This window comes from Canis lupus, chromosome 12, assembly GCF_011100685.1.
Source record: "Canis lupus familiaris isolate Mischka breed German Shepherd chromosome 12, alternate assembly UU_Cfam_GSD_1.0, whole genome shotgun sequence".
In the NCBI taxonomy this organism is placed as follows: domain Eukaryota; kingdom Metazoa; phylum Chordata; class Mammalia; order Carnivora; family Canidae; genus Canis; species Canis lupus.
Window position 1 is genome coordinate 13,375,314 of NC_049233.1, and position 26,553 is coordinate 13,401,866.

Below are 26,553 nucleotides of genomic sequence, written 5' to 3' on the forward strand. Positions count from 1 at the left end.
AAAGCAATCTGACCAAAAAATGGGTCAATGACCTTAAGAGGAAGATCACCAGAGAAGATATGTGAATGGCAAATAAACATCTGAAAAGATGCTCCACATGATATGTCCTTAGGGAAATGTAAATTAAAACAGCAATGAGATAATCACTACACACCCATCAGAATGGCCACCATCCCAAACTCTGAAAACAACATATGCTAGCAAAGATGTAGAGCAACAGGAACTCTCATTTATTGCTGGTGGGAATGCAAAATGGTGTAGCTACTTTGGAAGTCAGTTTGGCAGTGTCTTACAGAACTAAATATACTTAACATACAATCCAGCAATTGCACTACTTGGCATGTACCTACAGGGGTTTAGATCTATATTATACAAAACTTTCATGTGGATATATACAGCAGCTTTATTCATACTTGCCAAAACTCAGAAGCAACTAAAATGTCCTTTGGTAGGTGAATAGATAAATAAACTGTGTTACTTTCAGACAATGGATTATTAATCAGTACAAAAAGAAATGAGAAATTAAGACATGAAAAGATGTGGAGGAAACTTGAATACATATTACTGAGTGAAATAAGACAATCTGAAAAGGTCCATGTTGTACGATTCCAAATATATGACACCTTTGAAAAGGCAAAACTATCGAGACAGTAAAAAAATCAGTGGCTGCCAGGTGACAGAGGTAAAGGGGGATTGAATCAGCAAAACATAAGGTTTTTAGGGTAGTGAAATTGTTCTGTATGATAGATAGTATAGTGAGAGATACATGTCATTATATATTTATCCGAACCCCGAGAAAGTTCAACAGAAACTTCCCCACTAGAACATGAGAGTGAACCCTAATGCAAACTGTGGACTTTGAGTGACAATGATGTGTCATTGTAGGCTCATGAAATGTTACTATTGTCCCATTCCAGTGGGGGATGTCGATCATGGGGGAGGCTTATGCATATGTGGAGCAAGGGGTATATGGGAAATCTCTGTACCTTCTGCTCAATTTTGCTATGAAACTAAACATGTCTAAAAAAAAAAGAAAGTATTTTTAAAAATTGGAATATTCTCTCTTGACATTTATTTCAAAACTGAACTGCTGCATACTGACAATGACAGGCATGCCTCTTCCATGCCTTTCCCTGAGTAGGTGTTCTTAAGGCACTATGGACGTATTCTTTTACCTAGTACATATTATACATCTATATTTCTCTAAGAGTTGTATTAATGGGATTTGCCATAGACATTTGCAATGTGCCTTAGTCATTTCAAAAATTTACCTCCAAAATATCATGAATAACTGAAGTGTGTTCTCCAATGTGAAACATTAATTTGAATATCATAACATTCAACTATCATGTTAAATGACTAAACTCCCAAAGGTATGGGACTATCCCAAGTCAGATATATTATTGATACAGTGGTGGCAGTGTTCATCTTATTGCATATTATTCTAACTAAGCTTAAAAGGCAGGTTATTTGGGTCACAGTAACTAGGATACTGCACTGGCCCAGATCATCTCTGTCACACTGTTGTTCAAACCTACTGTTTACTGGTTATATTGTCTCTCAAAACCAGTGAGAAGGTTTGGGTTTAGCACATTAAAATGACTAAGTCACAGGAATAAGAGGTACAGTATAGGGCATATAGTTAATGGTATTGTAAGTAACAGTGTTGCACAGTGACAGATGGTAGCTACCCTTGTGAGCACAGCATAAGGTAGTTGAATCACTTGTTATGTTCCCCAAACTAATGTAACATTGTGTGTCAATGATACTCAAATAAGAAAACGTTAATTTCATAGTTACCAGAAGTTATTACTATTAAAATATTTTTAAAAAATATTTTATTAGTCAACAGCTGGATTTAAAAAATAGATCTTTAGAAGGTCTGTGAAAAATTCAGCATGAATTCTGGACTAGAGAATTAAGAAATCAATTGACATTCCTGTGCCAAAATGGCTGGCAAAAGTTGAGATCAGAGTCATCCTTATGAAAGAATGTGGCAGTTACATTTCAATAACTCCTACCATGATTTCTTGAGGAAGGAATGAGGTAGAATTTCTTGAGGTAGAATGAATTCTACCTTTATGTGTTCCATTCATGTAACACTCAAATGAAATGCAAGCAAGGCAATCTATAAAGTATAGCTTTAGGATGTATAACTTCTCTATTGAAATTAATTCAATGAATCATTTCACCTAGGCTTTAGTAGGAAGAAAGGAAAGCTATTTTGCAAATGAACCTTTCTCTGCCTGTTTAGTCCACATGGCGGTGAGAAGGCAGGTTCCATCACTCTTAGGGGCCACTGGCCCCCTATGTATGTAGCCAGCCTCTTGCTTCCCACAGCCATGGGAGGTGAGAGGAGGTAATGTAATGCATGAGTAGCTACCAGGAGAAAAGATGGGAGGGGAAAAAAAAAGCTAAAGAAATATAGTATTTCAATCAAAGTCTGAAATTCGTAGAAGTGGTTTTGGTCTCCATATAGTAAAAATATTTATCCAAGAAACTCCTAGTCGGGTGTGAACATCCTACTTCTAGTGGGATTTTGTTTGGCAAAGGGCTGTGAAAGAGTGGAAGCTAATACAGAACATGTCTATAAACAAATTTATTTAGTTAGTACAGATTGACACATTCACTAGAGGATTTCAGCAATTACATGTGTAAAACTATTTCCTACAGTGGTTTCCTTTTGTGATTTTGCTAATTTATTCAATCTAGGCCATTTTCATGCATTGACTGTTAAAAACCATGTAGCCACCCAGGCTGAAATGAACATATGGAGAGTCTGCCTTCTTTCCAACTCTTCATGTAAATAAAATTATATGGTGATATTAAAGACTCAAACTTTAATGCAAGAAAGTCAAGTACGGTTGTAATACCTTAAAACATGACGTTGTAGTCTAAACTTTGGAGAAGAGTGACTTTTGAGTTTTGGCTATGATAATGTACACAGAAGTATTCAATAAAATGCAAACTGTATAAGGGTAAGGTATTTGTATCTGTATTCAGTATGTATTTTTTATTTTAATTCAATTTAATTCAATTAGCCAACATATTAGTACATCATTAGTTTCAGATGTAGAGTTCAGTAATTCATCAGTTGCATATAACACCTAGTGCTCATCACATCACATACCCTCTTTAATGCCCATCACCCAGTTATCCCATCCCCCCACCTCTCCTCCAGCAACCCTCTGTTTGTTTCCTCCAGTTATAACAATATACAATCAAATCAATTTTCTGTAGAATTTTAAGTTTAACAAATGTAATGTTCACCAAAATGCATATTCCTAACTTCTGGAAGCACTTCGATTATACTTATCTAGTAATACATATTTCTTTATAAATGTTGGTATAATTCATTGTATTTAATTAGTAAACAACTTCTACCTTTTATTTTTTTATTTTTTTAAATTTTTATTTATTTATGATAGTCACAGAGAGAGAGAGAGAGGCAGAGACACAGGCAGAGGGAGAAGCAGGCTCCATGCACCAGGAGCCCGACGTGGGATTCGATCCCGGGTCTCCAGGATGGCGCCCTGGGCCAAGGCAGGTGCCAAACCGCTGCGCCACTCAGGGATCCCCAACTTCTACCTTTTAAACTCTGTTTCAGCTATTATTAGGGTTCCCATGCCTTACATCTATATGCTCAATAAATATTTGGTAAATGAGTAAAGCCTATTCAAGTTTGGCTAGTCCTCATGGAAGAAAACCAATATAGACAAATAACTTATATTTGTAAAATAATCTAGTTCACAAATTGAGAATTTTTATTTCTCATACATTATTTTCAAATATATTTGTAACTAAGGAAACAAAATGCAGAGTAGCTTTTCTTAAATAAAAGATCGTAGAAGTACTATCATGGGGAAGGGGTTAAGTATTCATAAAACATATTTATAGGAGATAAGAGTCCTCATCCTCAGAATAGCTAGGTATCGCTGGCCTTGCTCCAGAGCCTGGATGGTCTATCCAGGTAGGGTACGGCCGGGTCTTGGTATTCAAGGCAGAGGGAACCTGGGAGAGCTGTCCATTGAGTGGCTTGTCACAATCTCCAATATGGAGTCTCAGATCACTAGGCTACCTGAGAGCTTTCTCTGCTGGGTGCAGAAATGTAAGATGGGAAGATATCAAAGAGAAACCTCTACTGTAAGTGGGTAGGTTGAGAGAAGGTATTCTATTGCTTCACTTTTCTAAGGTTAGGCTGCAATTATATTCTTAAAAAATGTTAAAAATCCTTATTAATAATGGAGAGGTAATGACAGTGAAAAAAAATTTTTTTTTTTTTACCCCTTAAAGTACTGTGTTGATTTTCTTTTGTTCCTTCCTTCCTTTCTTTGGTCATTTGTTTTGCCACAATAAAATCAGCGAGGCCATTTTTATGGGCCTTATACTGGGGGCTAATTTTATTTACAATTACCGTCTTGATATAATGGCAATTAGAGATGGTGTTATTTGTTAAATTGTGTCCTCCAAAAAGATAAGCTGAAGTCCTAACTCCTGGCCTCTGTGACTGTGACCTTACTTGGAAATAGGGTTTTTGCAGATATAATCAGGTTAAGATGAGGTCAGTAGGATGGGCCTTAATCCAATATGATTGGTGCTCTTTGAAGAAGAAGAGATAGAGATGCACAGGGAAAAAAACCACATGAAGACACATGCAAGAGATTGGAGTGATGTATCTATAAACCAGAGAACACCAAGGATTACTGGTCATCACCAAAGGCTCAGAGCCGTCCAAGGGACCTTAATTTCGGACTTCTAAGCCTCTAGTACTGTGAGGTAACACGTCTGTTGATTTAAGCCATCCAATTTGTGGGACTTTGTTAGTCTTAGGAAACTAGTATGGTCAGTAATGCACCTCCTTTTACTATTTTCTTCTCTAGATCTGTATGATGTGGAAGAAACCAGGCTCTAACCAAACAGTCTGGAAACTAAGGCTCCTGCTGAAGTCTTCACAAGCCTAAAGCAGGCTAGAAGTAGAAATGGCTGCTGCTGTACTCATTAATTTTCTGGGCTGAGGGGGTCAAATGAGATCAGTTTTGCTTCTACCTGCCCAGGAAATTTTTCTTTCTGGGTTTTATAGCACGTACAGGGGTGCCATAGTCACTTGAAACAAAGATTGGCCCCAAAGTAACTTTTAAGCAAATCTTTTTCCTAAATGATAAATCTAGGAGGTGGGAAACTTCAGGTAATATTCTCAAGACTGGCATTTTCATCTCAAGCACTGTGTAAAAGTATAAGGAAAAAAGAATATTAAGTAATGGCTTCTAAAGAAGAAATCTGAGATATTTTAAAAGCCAAGTTGCTGATAATAGCCAATTATACTACAGTCCCTTGCTTTAGGGCTAACTTAAGTAACTAAGATCAAGTTACTTTATTTTTGGCTTAGTAAACTTTAGGATTAGTAATTCCCATCTTTATAATGTATAAGGGAATATTAAAAATACAAAAAAAATACAGTATGGTGAAAAAAATCTGTGTATGGGGAAATATTAAAAAAATTTAAGAACACTCACATGTGAGTTGTACTTCTGGTAGCCACTGGCTGAGAAAATGTTAATGATCAAAATCCCTCGATGATGTGTTTAAATGGATTTTATTAATCATGACAGTATCTACATACAGTTAAAAACATACCAAGATGTGTCAGTTATCCTCTTTATATACAATGCTTAATATGTCTTTGGGTCTGGGGACATCCCAATTAACTATAAGGCTCTTGGGGAATGCAGGTTCACAGGTTTGAATGTGGCCCCCTGGCTTACATTTGTTCATTCATTCATTCATTCATTCATAAGTATTTACTGAACGCTTATGATGGAGCATGCACTGTTCTAAGTGCTGGGGATGCATCCTGGGTACACTGAATCTGATTTCCTAGTGGGGTGAGACAGTCACTAAATAAATGAATAAATATATGACAGTGGTGGTAAGTGGCAAAAAAACTAAGTCTGGATGAGGAGATGGAGAGAGATTGGGTGGGAGTGCTGCCTTTTGATAAGGTGATATTCAGAGACCTGGATAAATGAAGGGAGACAGCCATGCAGACACCAAAGTGTGGATGGCCTATGAATTCTAACAGCAGAGTGTGGAGGCATAATGAAAACATCTTATCTTCCTTCCAACTTATCTTCCTTCCATTTTCTTGTGTATATCCTGTGTGAAAGGCACACAGTATGCTCTGAGAAGCCAGTGAAACGGTTACAGTTCTTATTATTAGGAATGTCGCATAAGGGTTGGGGGGCGGGGGTAGGGAGAAGGAGGAAGTTACTTACACGTATATGTGTATTCATATGTGTGTGTGTGTGCGCGTGTGTGTGCATGCGCGTGTACATAAAGCTATCAAAGAACCTCTCCAAGGAGTCCTTCTCAGTCCCACATGAGTGACAGAGCCATAATTTCATATCAAAAAGAAAATTAGCTGATTTTCAGATGTGTGTCCTAACACTCATTGGCAAGGGCTGAGTGTGAGCTTTTTATTAGTGTATCTGCAAGAAACCCACAAATCATCTCCTAATCAATTTTTCAGTTTTCTTTTTTAATCTCTAGATTCAATTCAAGTAGTTAAAATATATTTCCTCAGAGAAAGTTAGATTTTAGTGATGTATCTCCCTTACAAAGTCCTTTAAGCCAACCACTGCCACACACCATGTGAACATCTACGGGATGAAAGGGAAAAAGTACATTGATCCATCACTATTGTGAAGTCATCTGGGAAGAAGAGATGGTGTGTATTTGGGGTACTTATTTGCAATACAGCAGAATACAAACTTAAATAGAGCAGCATACAAACATCACTTTTATGAGAATCTCAAAGTACATCACACATTATGCATGACCTGCCACATCTTTAGTCACAATGAGGTCTTATAGAGAGCTCATTTATCCAAAGCCATGAATACTAACTCTTTCAAGAGACAATGTGGGTTTTAGTTGCTGCTGAGAATGCTAGGCCATGAATAAAATCCCACCTAAAGTAGCTTGGGTTTAGAAATAAACAAGTGTAAAAGTTCTGCTTTCTTTATACAAAGAATATCAGTTTAATAACAAACCTATCAGGACATGAGATCATGAGGCCGGTCAGGGCTGCCCAACTGCTTTGGGATTATTTCAGTACAAGAGAATGCATGGAAAGAGAGGAAGAGTGACATTGCCAGCCATAAACCATTCAAACGTTTTTCATGCTTTCATAGAACTATTAAATGCATATCAACAGACACTTAGCATATATATAAGGATAAGAAAATTATTTTTTAAATGCCAGTGATAAGGGCAGTTTGATGTGCTTTGACATAAGGGGAATGTGACTGATATGTGGGGACAGCCAGGCTGTTTATCCAGTCTTCTATAGAACAGGAGGGGCCATTTATCACATCACTGTATAGCAGCAGCACAAGGCTATGGAAATGACTATGAATGAATGCTTACACCAGAATGAATCACATCAAATGTTTGATGATGTCACTTGCTTTTGGTGGGCACCAAGAGACATTGCTCGATGAAAAACACTCAAGTCCACTGACTTTTGAAAAGAAATGTATTGTTATGCGGAAGGGAGTTGTTACCTGAGCACAGTGGCCACCTAGATGACAAGGTGGATTAGATAAGAAAGTATCCAATACTGCCAGAAATTTTAGAAATATTAAAAGTCTAGTTTCCAGGACAGATACACTTTGGTGTGCTAACAAAAGACCTTCTTGGTGGCAGAAATTATTAAAAGTACACCTAGTGGTATATGTGAAAACGCATTAAAAATTCCAAAATGAGGCATACAGATGCACAAAAAAAAAACAAGCTAAAAACAATGGTGTTCCTCGATCTGATAAAGTACATATATGAAAAACCCACAGCTAATCAATCTTAATTGTGAAAGTCTCAATACTTTCTCCATATGATCACAAATAAAGCAAGATATCCTTTCTCACCATTTCCAGTCACCATTTATACCAGTGAAATAGGTCAAGAAAACAGAAATAAAAGGCATACAGATTGGTAATGTTGAAATAAAGCTGCATCTATTCACAGACAACACAATTGTTCACCTAGAAAAAAACAAAAAAAATCTAAAAATAGTTACCAGAACTAACCGCTTTATCAAGGTTTCAGAATATGAAGGCAACATAAAAATCAATTTTATTCATATATGTTAGTAATGAGAAGGTAGCAACTGAAATTAAATTATAAAAGCATGAAAAAACATGATACATTCAGGAACAATTTTAACAAAATATATGCAAGACCTGTATGATGAAAATTACCAAATGTTGATTAAAAAACTTTAAAAAGACCTGAATGAATGGTTAGGCATAATGTGTTAATGGATCAGAAGAAAATATTGTTAAAATATTCTCCATAAACTTATCCATAGATTCATTGCAGTTCACTTCTAAATCCCACCAGGCTTTTCCACAGAAAGTGACAAGCTGATTCTAAATGAAATTGCAAAGGACCTTGAATTGCCAAAAAACTTTGGAGAAGAATGAAGTTGGAGGATGCATACCTGATTTCAAAATTAAGTAAAAAGCTAAAGTAATCAAGTCAATGTTGTAATAGCATACAGATAAAGATGGAGATCAATGGAATGGATGCAAAAGCACCAAAATAGATTCACATATATGTGGTGCATTTATTTTCAGCAAAGGTGCCAAGATAATTCAGTGGAGGTAAGGACAGTCTTTTCAACAGATGAAGCTGGAACAACTGAGCATCCATATGCAAAAAGAAAAAGAAAACCCCCCTTGATCCTTACCTCACACCATATACAAATATTAAGCAGAAATGAATTACAGACTGAAACATTAGAAACTATAAAACTTCTATAAGAACTAACAGAAAATCTTTGTGACGTTATGCTAAGCAAAGATTTCTAAGCTAACATACTTATACCCAAAGAAAAAAATTGATGAACTGGACTTCTTCAAAGTTACAAACTCAAGAGAAATGAAAACAGGCCCCATTAAGACTAATATGTGAAGTTTACATATCTTCAACTTTATTCATAATTGCTCCAAACAGGAAATATCCCAAAATGTCCATTAACATAGATAAAGAATGAACTATTGATACACGTAACAACACATGAATTTCAAATATATTATCCTAAAAAAAGAAGTCAGATTCAAAGCGGTACATGTGTATGATTCCAGGTATACAGTGTTCTAAAAGCAAAACTTTAGAATGAGGTCAGAAGACAGATCACTGGTTGACAAGGCTGCAGTTGGGGGAGAAAGCCTATAAAAAGGGGGCATGAAGACACCCCCCCCCCCAACTTTTTTGCAGGGAAATGCTCTCTATCTGAATTGTAATGGTGGTTACAGAACTCTATATATTTGTCAAAAATATACATCCAACTATATACATCCAATTATATACTTTAAAAGAGTGAAAATTATTGTATATAAACTGTATTTCAGTAAAATAAAAAATAATTATGCTTTTTTAGGGATGATCAGGATTTATACATGGCAGACAGGACAAATATTTGGACATGAACAGTGCTAGGAAATGTTGTTGGTTTTTTACATGGCAACAAACTATGTTTTTATTAGAAAGATCCAGTCGAATAGAAAAACTACATGGCTAGAAAGATTTTGTTAAAGCCTAAGTTAAAAGTGTATATATTTGTAAAATCAATTCAATTTGTCAGACATTTCCTGAATACCCACTATGTACCAGGCATTGGACTAGGCACTTGAAGGCAAGAAAACAGATCTCTGAGGCATGTAACTGCATCTCCAGGGACTCACGATGTAGTGGATCTAAGCCATCCATTCATATGCCATCACTGGAAAAATGATTAGCAATCAGTAAAAAAAATTGAAATGGGACTTCTCTGTGAGTGCCTAAAATCTAATTCTGGAGAACTGTCCTTTAATAAGAGTGCATACAGTAGTAGCAGGCTTTGAAAATTGTTCTGGGACCTTCTGACCCCTGGTGCCTTCATCACTCTGGTTTCCAATGTTGCTCCCCTTCTGCACTATAACTTTAGACTTGACAATTGTGAACTTCTCTTCAACTTAATGCAAAAGTCTAATTAAGGACGTAAGTGGTGGGGTTCACTAATCTCTTTCAAGAGATAGGGTTCTAAATTCCAAGTTAGTCACAGAGATAGTGACGAGGAGCTTGAGAGGAGTACAGACAACAAAAAGCCTTGCAGAGGAACTTCAGAGCCTTTCACTAAACCATGTGGAGCAGACAAAAGAAACAAAGAGAGCTTTTAGAAAGGAAAATGTGGGGAAAGGAGGTAAGACAGAGACAGACGTGTATATTGCAGGGAAACTGAGAAGGGTCTTTGGAGAGAACATGGGAGGCCTGACCTTTCTGAACATTTTTGTCTTTTTCCCAATTGAAAATATTTTTTGAAGAGTAAAGAATAACTTTCCACATCGGGAATGGAGTTTTTAGCATTACAGTTTCTGTGACTTTCTTGGGATTTTTCTGTGTTTAAAAACAGAACTTGAAAACACATAAATGTGACTTTTTCTTGGTAACTGACATTAAGGATCGGATTGAACCCTTGGGCATAAATCAGGACAATGCTCTGGGAACTGGATCCTGAGCACCACAATGAAAGGCAAATACTTTGAATCTTGTATTTTATTTTGGGACTGTGCTAAGTACTATATACTTTTCCAATTGCTGATACAGTTATTTTGCTAAGCATAAAAATGCCATTGTCTTTCTTGCGGAAAGATTTTTTTGGGGCATTTCTGTAAATGACCTGAGACTACAAGTCTGGTCACAATCAAAGTGTCTGCACATTAAAGGGAACCAACCATGATTAGTTATAACAACTCAGATTAGCCGTTACATAAATATTTACTACCGGGAACAAGAATTGTGAAAATAACACTTAATGCTCATGTTTATGTATACCCATTGCCACTTGAAGACTCACTCTATAGCTATCATATTACTGGGTGGAAACTCATTTTCAAACATAAACTTTAACAATTACAGGAAGAATTTTGTAACTCCCTCTGTCTTTTCTTCTGCTTTTCTTTTTCACCTGGTGAGATGTCAGCCTAAGTTATTATAAGACTATCGGAGGCCTACGGTTGCCACCAGTTTTCTCTACATTCATGACACACACCATATATTCTTCCACTGTTGACAGCTATCTCTTTGTGTCCATAAATTCTATCTTTATTACTAGACTTTTGGAGGTCTTTTTTGACAGTGATTTTTCTAGCACAGTGATATTTCTCAACACTGGCTGACTGTCCATTAGAACTACCAGGGAATCTGAAAAATTCCTGAGGCCCAGATGGCACCCCCAGGCAATTAATTTCTCAAAGTGGGGCCTGGGCATCAATCCCAATGTTTGGTCAGAGTGGAGGAGCATTGATGTAGGGGGAAAAAAAAATCAAGCCCTCATTTTTTTTTCCCCTCATTTGTTTTTTGGGTTCATTCTGATTTTTAATTCTCCACTGCCTTCATTCCTTGTGATAGGAAACATTATAGTAATGTTCTGCACACATGTGCTATATGGGTCTCTGCAACGGGCCTTTGTACTCAGGGCTTTCTGATAAGCCAGTTTATATGCCAACCTTTCCTATCAGAGACCTATAGATATAAAGAAGTCCAAACTTCTGGCACTTAAGACATTTCCCTTGATTTATCTTCATCATTTAGCTTCAGTTGGTTGGCATCAGTGACAACAGATTTTATGTGGATGTTTGCACAGTGGTTTATGGTTGACAAGGTACTTCTATGAGCACTATCTCATGTGAATCTCATCATAATTTGGGAAACAAGGTGGGATTTTTTTTATAATAAATTTATTTTTTATTGGTGTTCAATTTGCCAACATACAGAATAACACCCAGTGCTCATCCCGTCAAGTGCCCCCCTCAGTGCCCGTCACCCATTCACCCCCACCCCCCGCCCTCCTCCCCTTCCACCACCCCTAGTTAGTTTCCCAGAGTTGGGAGTCTTTATGTTCTGTCTCCTTTTCTGATATTTCCCACACATTTCTTCTCCCTTCCCTTATATTCCCTTTCACTATTATTTATATACTATGCCTACTTTAGAGGAGAAAAATGTGGTGCAGGGAGGTTTAAAAACTTGTTGACATCTCCCAATTCAGTGACAGAGGCCGGACCAGAAGCCAGAACATCTAACACCCAGCCCAGCACACTTCCCACTCCTTTCTCCTCTGAAGGAGAACCGAGGTGAGAGATGATTTTCTTGTTACTTTGGGACAATTTTCAATTCAAATGTGATATTAAAGGCTAAATTATAGCTGAAGCACTAGGTGCCACAATACGGAACCAGATTAATATGATTTAATGACATGCCTTGGAAGATAATATGCAGTCAACAATTATTTGTTGAATGAACAAATACACAAAATCCTATTTTCTTGTGGCAACACATATAATCCATCCATGGAGGACAGCTGGAGAAAGTCACACTCCAAACAAATCCCAATTTTCATCCTGGTTTGATCTGCTTATCATGGCAAGGACCCGGAAAAAAGGTCAGAAAAAGTAATTCAGTATTGAGGCTGAATGAGTCCTGGAAGATTACAGAGGTGGACAGACAATAAGACACGTAAACACAGTCTTCTATTCTTCCTGTCTGGAAGAATAATCTCAGGAAGTAACTAAATGTGTGCAGAAGAAAATATTAACTGACACCAACTTATAACACCTACATATTCAGTGAAAATCACTGTGCACAAGAAATAAAGGACAGCTATTCCAGAAGATCAACCAGATGTATGACCTGACATCCAACTATAGAGGCTGCATGTTTATGCATTTAGAAAAGCGAATTCACAGTGTTGGTGATGCATTTAGCTGGGAAGGAGCCAGTTACTATGTATTTGTAATCAGGCTCCCACCACACCTGGCCTGAGGACCACCCCTGGCTGACATTTGGAGCACCGCACAGACACCACTTCCTCTTTAGACATTCAAGTCTGCGTAGTTGCAAAGTGGTTCCAAGGCCAAGAACTGGTCAAATTCTGAGATGATGTGATGATCAAATTCTGAGAAACAAAAATGCTAGTTAATGGTAGGATGACTTCCAAGAAACTGAAAATTTGTTCCAAAAATTCTGAAAGAAGGTACTAATGTTCAGATTAGGTTTTAACGAAATAAAACGAAACAAGATTTCAAGAGGCTTAAGAGATGATCTCATGACTGAAAAATAAAAACTTAAAATAAACAAAAAAATGGGACTCATAGTCTCCACACTTTTTTTTTCTTGCTTCCTTTCAGGTTCTTGAGTCTCTCGAGGATTCCCTGGTGGGGCTTTGAAGGGACACACACTTCTTGACATATATTAGGCAGGTCAAATCCAGATGTATGTTTTTTGAATTAAGATGGCTATTTAAAGCAATAAGAAGCTGCCACAGAATAGCCAAAATTATAGATATTAAGGATGGAAAAGGCCTATTAGATCATCAAGTCTGTCCCTCAGGGCCAGTGCCGGAGAAGCAATCGAAATAAAATGATCCACTTGCTCCAACTGTTCTCTGTGGTTAGCAAGACAAAAACACTCTCAAACAGAAATGAGTCTTGGAAATTTATGACTGAAATGCTGAACTCTCCTTTTTGAATTATTTGGCTCTTTGTCAGTCAGAGTCTGGAAAGGTTGGGCTTACTCTGTAATTGTCTTTATATACTCTATGTATATATGCATGTATATAGCAATCTAAATGTACCTGTATTTGTGTGTGTACAAAATATAGAGGTGACGGGAGGCCACCACTTATCATAGTTTTTAGTCACCTCCTGCATAGTCACATTTATATTCATGAGAAGCTCCTGACTGGGCTCTAAGTACAGATTTAGATTATGTGCAAGATATGCTAGTGTAGGCATCACATTCATAGACTAATTCTTCTCTTTTCTGGGAGCTCAAGACATACTAATGAGTCTGTAACCACTGAGAGATGGTGTATGTGGACACCGAATTTAGTTCATGGGATGGAATTCTACATGCGAGAGACCACAGAAAGTGAAGAGCTTTTAGCTTTTCTCACTGGAATGGTTCCAATAATTTTGAATACTATCTTTCCAAGAGGCTTTTTAGGTATATTTCTTGAAGTATCAGTGTACAAAAATTTACCTAAATACAGGAGTAGGATAAAGCCACACCAGTATGGAAGGAATAAAAAGTTTTCCAAACTGGCTGGGATGAAACGTGGGCATACAAAACATTGTTTTTCAATGGTAAACAAGCAGCCCGGAAAGACACAGATGTGACTCATAGCAATGAGCACGCTTGTGTTGGTAACCAATGCAGTTATGACTGGCAGCACAGATAGACTTATAAGGTAATTACGAGGAAAGGAATCCAACCTCAAACTGATCTATCAAAATACTCATTCTCTAAAGCTTTTGTTAGCTATGGTGGAATTAGCAATGAGAAAAAGTAGGATTTCTTTATCAAAAAGCCATCATTGAGTGGCCCCACATCTCCTTGAAAAAATTTGTCAAAATGTTCTCCAGCCTTTTAAATTTCCATACTAATATAGGCATATTGTTGCCTTCTAGTTTCTTAAAATAAAAATGTGATAGGAAAAAATTTCTAAGAAGATTCCATATGGTTAACTATGGCCTTACAGTAAAAAGACAAACATTATGTTACAAAGCACTAATATACCTTCTTTTATTGATTTCATTGATGAAATCTTGGTATCTGGAGTTATTTCTAGAAAAAGCTGTGCATCAAACCCTTGGTCACGAATATAAACTCTTTACACAGTTTCTATGGGAAAATCCAAAATTGACTCACATCATTTTGACTTGTCAGGCCTTTCCCAGGAACTTAAGCTGCCAAAGGGATGAAGATTGACTTCTAGTTTAAGGAAGAGGGGCCCCAAAGGTATTTCCTATAAATTTGGGTGCCAAAGGAAATGGAAAATCCATCATCCTCAGACATTCAAGGACCAGTTCATGGTAATGATACCGTATCTTCCATTTTCCAGCTTTGGAGAAATTCAAGACTTTTGCTTTTAATTTTTATTGTATTCTAGTAAGGAAGGAAGGGGCTCAGAATCAAGTACTTAAAAATACGTAAGCCAGAATTAGGGAAATGGGCACCCAAGGGAAAGTCATTATTGGTGACACTAGGCAAACTTCCCACTCTAGTCACCTTTTCCACTTTGCTTTCTTCCACCTTTCAACTAATTCCACTCTTTTATTTTCCCCCTAATTATGCACTGTTCATGGCTGTGAGAGACTCAGACCTTGCTGAACTTCATTAACTAAATTGAAAGCTATGCCATGAAGCTGTGAACATATAATGTGGCACCTACCTAAAAATGGTTAAGGGTAAATTTCAGCAAGGCTTAAGTTTTATTACATTTTTACTTAGATTCTGACTGTAAGGCCATCGAAGGATTTCATCCTTTTGAAAACTCAATGGAGAAGTTGTCTCTTCGCCCTTGCCTCTCTTCCTTTCCCTACTCTCCTTCCACCCCCGCCCCCCCCCCCAAGAAACAGTATTCACAGGCATTAGATGGGAGTGAGGACGTTTAAAAAAAATTATGCTCTATTTGCCCATTCTTCAGTTTGGAAAACAGACTATTTTCACAGTAGGATAGCTATGGTAAATTCTCCATATTTTGTACCTTTTGGTGTTTTATTAAACAATGACTTGGCACATGAATAGTCTTGTTCTCCCATAAAATTAGTAGTGAATTTGCTACCTACATATTTGTCTTTGTGAGCTAACTTTCCAGCAAGGGCAGAAGGAAGATGCATTGAAGTAGCGTCTCACTCTGTAACAGTTTGTCTTTATGAGGTTCTATTCCACCACCTGGGTCAAAACAGTTATAAGCTGAACCTTTTATTTCTATTTATTTATTTTTTAAAAGATTTAATTTACTTATTTGAGAGAGAGCATGAGACTGAAGGTACCATTGGGGAGGGGCAGAGAGAGAGGGAGAAGCAGGTTCTCTGCTGAGCAGACATGGGGCTGGATCCCAGGACCCCGGGATCATGACCTGAGCTAAAGGCAGCTGCTTAACTAACTGGGCCATCCAGGGGCCCCTAAACCGAGCCTTTTAAATTGATGTCCTAGTGGATGTAGAAAGTATTTGATCTAATCACTGCCTTTTTCTTCTGGAGATTAAAAGAAATCCAGTTTTGTTTTTTTATGGTGATTATAAAAGCTAACATACTGTATTGATTGTGCCACTGTTCTAACCACTTTACGTGTATTAACACATTTGATTCTTACAGTAATCTATGAAGTGGGTGCTAGTAGGAAGGTTGTGTAATTTCTGCAGGGTCACTTAACTACTAAGTGGTGTAGTAGTGATGTGAACCTAAGTTGCTCCAGAGACCATGTTCTCCAACTGTGTATCATCCTGGCCTTGGAACCACTGATACCCTGGCCTTGGAAGCTCTAAAATCACCATAAGGAAACATGCATTCAATAAATGTTTACATGAAATAAACATATGCTAGGTGCTAACTCTATACCTAATGCTGGGCTGTGCACTGGAGATGAATAAATACTTATGCTATATTTGGGACTTGGAAATGCACATAGAACAATTTACAAAGGTGGGCTGCCTGGGTGACTCAGTCGGTTAAATGCCCAACTCTTGATTTGAGTTCAGGTCATGATCTCAGGTCATGTGATCAATCCCCGCATCTGGCTCTGCACTCAGAGGGGAGTCTGCTGGAGATTCTTGCTTTCTCTCTCTCCTCTCCCTCCCCCTTCTGGTGCACCCTCTCTCTCTAAATAAATGAATCTTTAAGAAAAAAAAAGAAAAAAGAAAGAAAATTAAAGGTAAAACAGAGGTGCCCCCCAAGTAGGAGAGTAAAAATGAATGCAGGGATGGTGATAACAAGCAGAAAAGAGAACTGGCTGGAATCAACTTTCCCAAAGCAAAATACACTGCATTATCATCTCTCTGTGGACTTTTGTAATCACCTGGCTGGTCTTCTTGCTTCTACTCTGGTCTGTAAGACACTCTTGTCACAGCAGACAGAATGCTCCTTTACCTACTTTGTAAAGAGGCATTCAGTAAATTAGGAAAAACTAATAATGAACAGTAGCTACCATGAATCAGTCTATTCCTCTATTGAACTCGGGTCTGGAGTGGGACAGCTTGGTGGGGTCAACATCACTAAATGGCTTCCCTCCGAAGAGGTTCCTCTCTCCCTGTCCCCATTTGCTCCTTCCTGCAGCCAGGGTCTTTTCTTTTCCTTATGCTTCTGTGGAGACAGCTCCAATCAGCTTTTGCCAGCCTCTCTTTGTGCTGTGTTCCTATCCCTGCACAAGACCAAAAGTGCACTGAAGCAAAAATGCAAGCATTTGAAACACATCTAAAATGTGATTTTACATATTATTCATTTAAAAGAGAAGTAGAAACTTATTTATCATTTAGATAATTCTTTTACCTTCTAAAGGGTTTCTAACGGAACCTGGAAACATGATAACTGTCTTCAAATACGTGAAGGTTTATCTCATGAAACAGGATTAGCTCTATCCCTGAAGTTCCAAGAAAACCCCCAGAGATAAAACACAATATTTCCTTATCTAATAGATAAAGACAGAAAGGAGGAAGCATAAAATATGTTCTTGATGGGGGCCATGTGAGAATGGAAACCACCATTGAGCTCATTCTTTCCCATTCAGTTCTGCAACTTGCAGTTCCTTGGTTATCAGAGAATAGTCTGACTCCAAGGAGGTGCTCATGTTTTCAGATTTCAAAGCTTATTAGGCTCTTTCTGGAGAGAAAGGTATTCCATCACATGGAATTGTATGTAAACCTACTACACTTTCTAGAGAGGGTCATGTAGCACTGCCCACTTAACTCTGAGCCCCCCTCTGCTCAGGTCTCTGCCACGGAGGAGGAGGTGCTGATGGGCTTGAGCCCCATCTCTTGGGCTGGCTGGCTTTGATTGGCAGAAGCTTCTACTGAGGCAGCAGTTTCTCATCTCCCTAGCTTTCTGGCCCATACTGTAACAGATAAGGGGTAGCAGACATTCTGTCTCTAGTGCACCCAGAAACAAATGCAAACTAATGCAAAACAGAATCAGAAGGCACAGTTTTTCTTCTTTTGCTCTCCTAATAAAACGGTCATCTTCATTCATAGAACGGTTTATTCCTATCTCACCACTACTCTTGCTGTGCCATCACAGGTACTGACATGAAACGTGCTGTATTTGACCTCTGGTCAATTCCAGTTTCTTAAATATTGCAGGGAATAAAAAGTTAATATACAGCAAAGGCTACTATGACAGAGATGGCATGGCGTGTGCATGATTTTGTAAGAATGTGCATGTAATGCAGACACATATCAGATACACACCTGTTAGATATGTGCTCACATTTTTTTTTTTTCTATTTTGATTCAAGGACAGCTGTTAGGTATTCCCCTCTTCCTCTAAGCAGGGACATTTCTGACCATCTGAGGTGGCCAAGCATTTACACTACCATTATTCTTACTTAGTAACAAGATAAAAAAACTTCATACTGTCTGCCACTACGCCTACTCAAACTGATTGTCTTTTAATAGTTTCAATGAAAGTTGTGCAAGGAAATGATATTGTACAATCTCAGGTCTCCAGGGAAGGATATGGTCATTCCCAAGGGAGAGTGAGCCTTTGCTGAATCTGCTGCTTTATGAGTAAAACAGGAAGCTCGGGCCTCTTTTATTGTATCTTTTTTCATTTTTGAAAAGCCACCCAAATAGTTCCAAGTAGAGTCGAGGCAAAGTTATTAATGTCAAGAAGCCAAGATCTTTCTCCATGGTTTGCTGAATGAGGAAGGAAGAAAACTGTTTGTACTCAGCTGTCCTTTGCTGCTTCTGCTTGAGCCAAAGAAGCAGGAAAGAGAGGGAATAAGTGAAAAGAGATGGTGTTTATCTCTGAGCAAAATCACAATGTTTTGCCCTCAGCCCCAGCAGACAGATGGGGTCACTGCATCTTTAAGACAGATAGCTCCTTCTGTGAGAGACAACACAGTAATTACAGTGCTTCTGCCAGAGAGAGCTCACACATGCAACCCATTATGGAAAATATAATTTCTTCTTCTTTAAGAAGACTCAAGATCATTAGACATGGTTTCTTCAACGCTAAAAAATCAGGCCAAAAAAATGAAAACAAACATTTTCAAGTATTTGCAACATAATGCCCGCGTATATTTATGGAAATATAGTAAAAGTGCCCTAAAATGTGGTTTGACGTTTCATGCTGCCCTGCTTTTCTATCTTTCCAATTCTCTAACATGCGTCCTCTTATCCTATATCACTTTAGTTTTACTGTATTTCAAATATTCGCAGAGCAGTAGTCACAGTGATTCCCAAATAGTTGGGCTTTCAGGGAGCTAATGAACCACAGGAAGCAGCCCAGAAGCTTGTTGTAAATTAAGCAAACTCCTTATAAATTAAACATGGTAACATATGAACACAAAGGTAGGGCATGACAACATGATATAACTTTTAAAAACAGCAATTAAATGTATAGCACTGCTTTCTCTAATGATGTGCTATGCTAATTTAAGGGTAAGGTGATGATTCCGTTGATTTAACAGTTTAACATGGAACTCATAAATGGGAATCAAATCAGTAATAAAGAAATTGTGGGGACTTCAGCATTTATGAGTATAGAATTAGGTATGTTATTATATGGAAGAAAGATATACATTTCAATCCAATCAATTTTCTCTGTCATAAACTAACCCAAGACATTTAGGCTCAAAAGTAAGCAGGCTTTTTAGAAATTCAAAGAAAATACATCCTTTCACTAAATATGTGGATTCTAAATAGGATATTAATTGGTAAATTATCTTTTTCATTTTTGTTTCATTTTATTGTTTACGTTTTGCTTCTTTCACAGATTTACCCTCTTATCTTGCTTTTTTTTGGGCAGATATTCTGAAAATATATAGAAATGTAAGACATTACTTATAATCCCCTTATCAAAAATAAAGTACTGTAATGGATGTCGAAGTTCCACTTTAGTAGGACGACAAAAGCAGAAAGAAAAACATATCCTCTGACTGTGCATGGGTTTGATGAAGGAAAGGGTTGCTCTATTAGGGGTAGCAGCCTCATCAGAAGGAATGTGTGTGCTGCAATCTTTTGCATTTCCTAGTTTACTCTGCTCTAGACCAAAACAATCCTCATCAATTAGGTTGATTTTTAATGTTCATGGTTAGCTCAGCATTAACTGGCTTTGTTTTTAAGATAAATTCCAGTAAATGGGTAATCCAGCTTCTATAGTCATATTACTATTGATACTGTTGTATAGTGTGATGAACAGATTTCCTTTAAGTCCTTTTTTTGTTGTTGTTCCGGAGCTCAGATTTTTTTAGTCTATTTTTCCTACCTAGAACCTTTGCTACCTATTGGTAAGCAGCTGTCAAGCTATCCAAATTGGCAACAGCAATACTCTCTTGATCATAGTGGTGGAAAATCATGTATGTTTCTGCTTTAGTGGCAACAGATGAAACCTTGCGGACATATGGGGTAACAAGCGCAGATCAGGAGGGAAGTCATAACTTCATATTTTTTCCCTGCTCCTGCCACAACTAACTACTTGCAGGTCTTGGAACACATCATGCTCTCTCTTCCTCGGGTCTCTATACTTTATACTCATGCTAATAATACTCATCTTCCTGGTCCTTTTTGCTTGACTGATTTCACTAGTCCTTTAGGTTTCAGTTTAGAAAATACTTCCTTCAAGAAGCCTTCCCTGATTGTTAAGATACAGTTAGGCTTCACCTATATGCGTTCAGAGCATCTGTTGACCTCATACCAGCAGTTACTACACTACACTGTAATTGCCATATACTTGCTTGTAAACTTTTTAGGGAAGGGAATACAGCTTATTTGGAAATTTGGTCATAGCACCTGGCACTCAGCTTGCCATATAGTCTCATGCCCACAATCACCTCTGGAACAAATGAGTAAGATGCTGATCATGATGACAATGCTAATAGTGGCTAAATTTACTGAGTGCTTATTGTGTGCTAAGCACTGTTCCAAGCCCTTTACATTTAACCTTCACAATAACCCTATAAGGCAGCTGCCATTACCATGTCTGTTTTATAGATGAAGAAACTGAGGCACAGAGAACCTTCGATACCTTTTGGAGTTTGCTTCATTTTGAAAATGGCTTGTCAATTTAGGTGAATTTAGTTTATAAGCTGTAAACTACAGTGGATTGAAGGGTAACTGCTAATTGATAACAGATCTGAATAATTATTAGGTTGAAACATACTAAAGTGTTGATATTCAATTGGTTTTGACTTACAAATACGGCAATTTCATCCATTTCAAGCTCGTATACTGAGTTCAGCTACAGCTCAGGCTTTATCCTTGTTGCCTACCCCATTCACCCACAGCTGGAAAACATACCATACTCCTACATATTGTCATGCTAAAGAGTGACAGGTACATGGATAGGGACCAGAGAAAGCATTTATGCATGGAATTCTTTTTAACTGTGTCAACAGAGCCTTGTTTCTATGGTTGGCTAAGACTTAATGATCTCTTTGCCATATATAACCCTTTTGTGAACAATGACATTGATTGTAATACGTTCTGCCTATGTAGACCACGTCTAGGGCCCCAAAAGAGGTAAAATCAGTAATAACATGTTTTTCCATAGTTTTAACTCATATATGATGACATAAAGCCAAAGGTAAAAGGAAAAAAGAATTTGGAGTTGAAAATGATTTAAATTTGCCAGTTCCCAGCACTTCTGGAACATTGCCAGGGTTAATTTGGATTGGGCCTTTCAGAGTCTGCACTGCTCTAACCTGATGTAGCCTAAAAAACATACTTGATATAAAGAGGTAAAAAAAAAAAAAAAAAAAAAATCCACCTAACTCAACACAACTGACAGTCTGTTCTCAGGATGCCTAGCCCCACACCAGAATGTTCTGTTTGTTTCATTCCAGAAGAGGGTGATACTGTGTCTCTTAGTGAAAGGTATTTGTGATGAGAATAACTTGTAGGCTCATCCAAAGCTACGGAAGGCAAAGGCTTACAGGAGGGAATAGGACTTGTTTGCAGGCTGGAAACATTTTTAGCATTCGCTGGAGATTTTTATTTCAAAATCTCCAAATTCAACAATTCTTCAGCCTCTGTAAACTTTCAGATGGAAAGCTCCAATATTTAGAGTAAATAATGTCTAAGCTTCCCCTTCCCAGCAAGTTTTCTTTTTCTCCCCTGTCATAAGAGTGTTATATCCTGGCAACTGAAATACAGAAGCCCTTTGTAGTAAAGCTATCATACTATACCCCTCAGAATGTGTTGCTAATGAGGTTATAGCTTACTAGAACCATAGAAGGGTATTGAAAGAAGAAAATACCCTGACAAATGTGTTGACCAAAGTATGCCAACAACTCTCCCAGGGTCCTGTCCGAAATTCAAGGATTTACCAAAAAAAAAAAAAAAAAAAAAAAAAAAAAAGGTAAAAACGAACTTTAGTGTATGTGAAAAATCATAACATTGAAACATAAGTCCATTTATCTTTTAACTATTTTTCTAGTTCTCTTCCAAAATTTTACTGGTTATTAAAACATTGCTGTGTAAATACCAATGTTCTGCTTTATAACTCACCCCCTATTTCTTGTCCTTACAATATAATAATGTCATTGTTTGCTGTATCACACTTATTCTTAAAGTAATAGGACCTGATGTGAAGGACTTTAAATAGTACAGTGAGGAAGGGTTTCTGCCGAAACAGAGGAGATGGGGGAATCAAGAACAGAACAGGGAGTTCAGAAAGAATCTGAAGGGCTGCTCCCATTCTGAGAGTCCTTGAAAAGTGTATATACTACGATTTTTTCATCAAGCGAGGCAGTGTTCTTCATAAACATCCTCGTGTCCTCAAAGCAGGCTGTCCAAGACTGGACTGTCCACCAACAAGGTCAAGGGGAACATACTACCAGAATTTCAGTGAATCCATTTAAACTCCCAGATTGGGAGCTGAGCTGCAAATAAATTTCACTAACATACACTAATTAATAAGCTACATTTTCGTAGCAGATATCTTTTGCCCTGGTGAGTAAATGAGCCAAATGCCCACTTCTCTTTCGAGATATTCACAAGTGACTGCTTCATATAACCAACTATCTTGAGTCAGGACCACCAAAACCGAGGACTTATGGCAGTCTATAAACCATCAACACTCTCAAAGATAAGATACCACATGTGCTGTGATTAGAATCACAGACTGTAGGAGCTGGATGGGCCTTTGAGGTAACTTCAAATCTCATTGTACAGCTGAGCTTGAGTGACTTTTCCAAATGTTATTCAGCTAGATAATGGCTGGCCTGGGAGTAGAACTGGGTCTCTTGACTCTTATTCCACTGCTTTTGCCATTATAACAGGCTTCGGCCATGATATAGTAGTTAGACAAGGTCAGTAAACTGAGGCTCTGTCAAGATTTGATGGGGAGGGATTCCATTAACAAGAGGCCTTAACAGAAAACTCCTGAATCTAATTCCTAAAAATCCAAGTTGATGGATAACTTGGTACTCTCTCTGCATGAAAAGGCAAAGGGAACTGTATGAACTAGAATCCAATTTTAATGCATCTGGTTTTTTTTAAATGAATCTGTTAAAAAAATTGTGTAAAGATTAATTGGCAGGTACTAGATGTAAAAAATTTACTCTAACTTAGGCATTTTCTTTCTTCATCTCATATTGTACCTGTATAATAGCAATGAAGAATTTCTGTGGTGTGAAATAGTCAATTTTTCTCCAGTAATAGTATGTTATACTGGGAAAAAAAAAGCATTAAATTAGGAATCAAGAGACCTGGTTTTCTGTTCTGGGCTTTGCCATTAATTCATTGAGATACTCTAGTTTTGGGGGTCAGTTTCCAAGTCTGTAAACTGAAAGATTTATTTTTAAAAAGTGTGCTCAGAAAATCCCAAGAGGTTCCGTGAAGGTGTCCAAAGAGTTGACAAAAGGCACCAGGAGAAGAGCAGAGGGAGGTGATGCTAGGAAGTTCTGAGTTTTCCACCCCAACCTCAACTGGGCAGTTCTGCTTTGCTTTGATTTTGATATCAAGCTAATATGTAAGATTTTATTTGAAAAACAAGCTATGTGGTAAAGTTTCAAAAGCACCAAAAAGTTGAAAGTGCAAGATTATTCCAAGTCTGATACTCACTTGTCAGCTGAGAGGCCCTCAGTCAACACTCCACCAAGAAGTAAGCTCTTAAACATCGTGTTCTCCACGTCTTAGCCTCCACCTCTTCTTTTCCTTCTGTCTCCAGGCATTCTGTACCATGTATTTCATGCTTTAATAATCTTGAATTATTGGCAATTTCCTGAACACGCAATTCTGTTCCTCCTTGTAACTCTACTTTTGCTCATGTTCCCTCTGCATCTCTTCCTTCCCTGCTTGACTAACTTCTTATCCTTCAAAATTCAGCTCATGCAATCCTTGTCCCATGAAGCCCTCAGGAACCCCAGTCTAGGTGAAGTAACCTCCACTTGCTCGCATTTTATCCTGTGAAGGACAACCACAGTAATTAAAACAGTATAATGAGATTATATAGTTCTCTACTATCTCTTTCACCTGGGCTGTGTCTTGTGGGAAATGCCTTTCCTCTTTCCTATTTGTTAAAATATTAGTGTCTGAAAGTTCAATAAAGACTTACCGAAAGAGGGAATAACTAAATTTTTTAAAAAAGCAAAACTTGAACCTGATCTAAAAAACTGATTTCAAAAATTCTGAAAAAAACCCTGATGATGCACAGTTTATTTCTTTAAAGCCTTATTCTCTTATTGTGCAAATCTTAATTCCAAGCTAAATTAGGAAATGATTCTTCTCAACAAGGATTTGACTGTATCATTTGATATCTGTTTATTATTGTGCAAAATGAAGGTTTAGCCAGAAAGAGCAATGCTCCATTTAAAAACTGTTTAAAAAAAAAAAGAAAAACTGAAAAATCATTGATCAAACAAAACAAAAAACAACCCCCCACACGATCTCCCCAAAGCAACAAAGTTAACTAGAGAAAGGGTCAGTATATGTGTCTGTGTTATGTCTTTCATCCATCTGTCACTAATTATTTATCAAGTGTCTGCTACTTCATCAAGACAGTGTGGTACTGGCACAAAAACAGACACATAGATCAATGGAACAGAAAAGAGAACCCAGAAGTGGACCCTGAACTTTATGGTCAACTAATATTCGATAAAGGAGGAAAGACTATCCATTGGAAGAAAGACAGTCTCTTCAATAAATGGTGCTGGAAAAATTGGACATCCACATGCAGAAGAATGAAACTAGACCACTCTCTTTCACCATACACAAAGATAAACTCAAAATGGATGAAAGATCTAAATGTGAGACAAGATTCCATCAAAATCCTAGAGGAGAACACAGGCAACACCCTTTTTGAACTCAGCCACAGTAACTTCTTGCAAGATACATCCATGAAGGCAAAAGAAACAAAAGCAAAAATGAACTATTGGGACTTCATCAAGATAAGAAGCTTTTGCACAGCGAAGGATACAGTCAACAAAACTAAGACAACCTACAGAATGGGAGAAGATATTTGCAAATGATGCATCAGATAAAGGGCTAGTTTCCAAGATCTAGAAAGAACTTATTAAACTCAACAGCAAAGAAACAAACAATCCAATCATGAAATGGGCAAAAGACATGAAGAGAAATCTCACAGAGGAAGACATAGACATGGCCAACACGCACATGAGAAAATGCTCTGCATCACTGGCCATCAGGGAAATACAAATCAAAACCACAATGAGATACCACCTCACACCAGTGAGAATGGGGAAAATTAACAAGGCAGGAAACCACAAATGTTGGAGAGGATGCGGAGAAAAGGGAACCCTCTTACACTGTTGGTGGGGATGTGAACTGGTGCAGCCACTCTGGAAAACTGTGTGGAGGTTCCTCAAAGAGTTAAAAATAGACCTGCCCTACGACCCAGCAATTGCACTGCTGGGGATTTACCCCAAAGATGCAGATGCAGTGAAACGCCGGGACACCTGCACCCCGATGTTTCTAGCAGCAATGTCCACAATAGCCAAACTGTGGAAGGAGCCTCGGTGTCCATCGAAAGATGAATGGATAAAGAAGATGTGGTTTATGTATACAATGGAATATTACTCAGCCATTAGAAAAGACAAATACCCACCATTTGCTTCAATGTGGATGGAACTGGAGGGTATTATGCTGAGTGAAGTAAGTCAATCGGAGAAGGACAAACATTATATGTTCTCATTCATTTGGGGAATATAATTAATAGTGAAAGGGAATATAAGGGAAGGGAGAAGAAATGTGTGGGAAATATCAGAAAGGGAGACAGAACATAAAGACTCCTAACTCTGGGAAACGATCTAGGGGTGGTGGAAGGGGAGGAGGGCGGGGGGTGGGGGTGGATGGGTGACGGGCACTGAGGGGGCACTTGACGGGATGATCACTGGGTGTTATTCTGTATGTTGGTAAATTGAACACCAATAAAAATAAATTTATTATTAAAAAAAAAGTGTCTGCTACTTAACCAGCCATTCTCAGAGGTGCTGGGAATGCATCTGTGAGCAAAAGAGGCAAAGTCCATGCCCTTACACAATATCTTACATTGGGAGAAA

General features: G+C 37.9%; 1 protein-coding gene across 11 annotated transcripts in view; it reads right to left on the reverse strand.

Moving 5' to 3' along the window:
- SUPT3H (SPT3 homolog, SAGA and STAGA complex component) overlaps positions 1-26,553 on the reverse strand; it is a 530,131-nt gene that overhangs the window by 24,099 nt on the left and 479,479 nt on the right. For 2 of the 11 annotated variants that reach the window (XR_005367773.1, XR_005367774.1), the window contains exon 10: positions 24,098-24,439. The exons of the other annotated variants lie outside the window; for them this stretch is intronic. The gene's annotated coding sequence lies outside the window, so the exon portion shown is untranslated. The remainder of the gene's footprint in view (positions 1-24,097; positions 24,440-26,553) is intronic. 11 annotated transcript variants of the gene reach the window in all.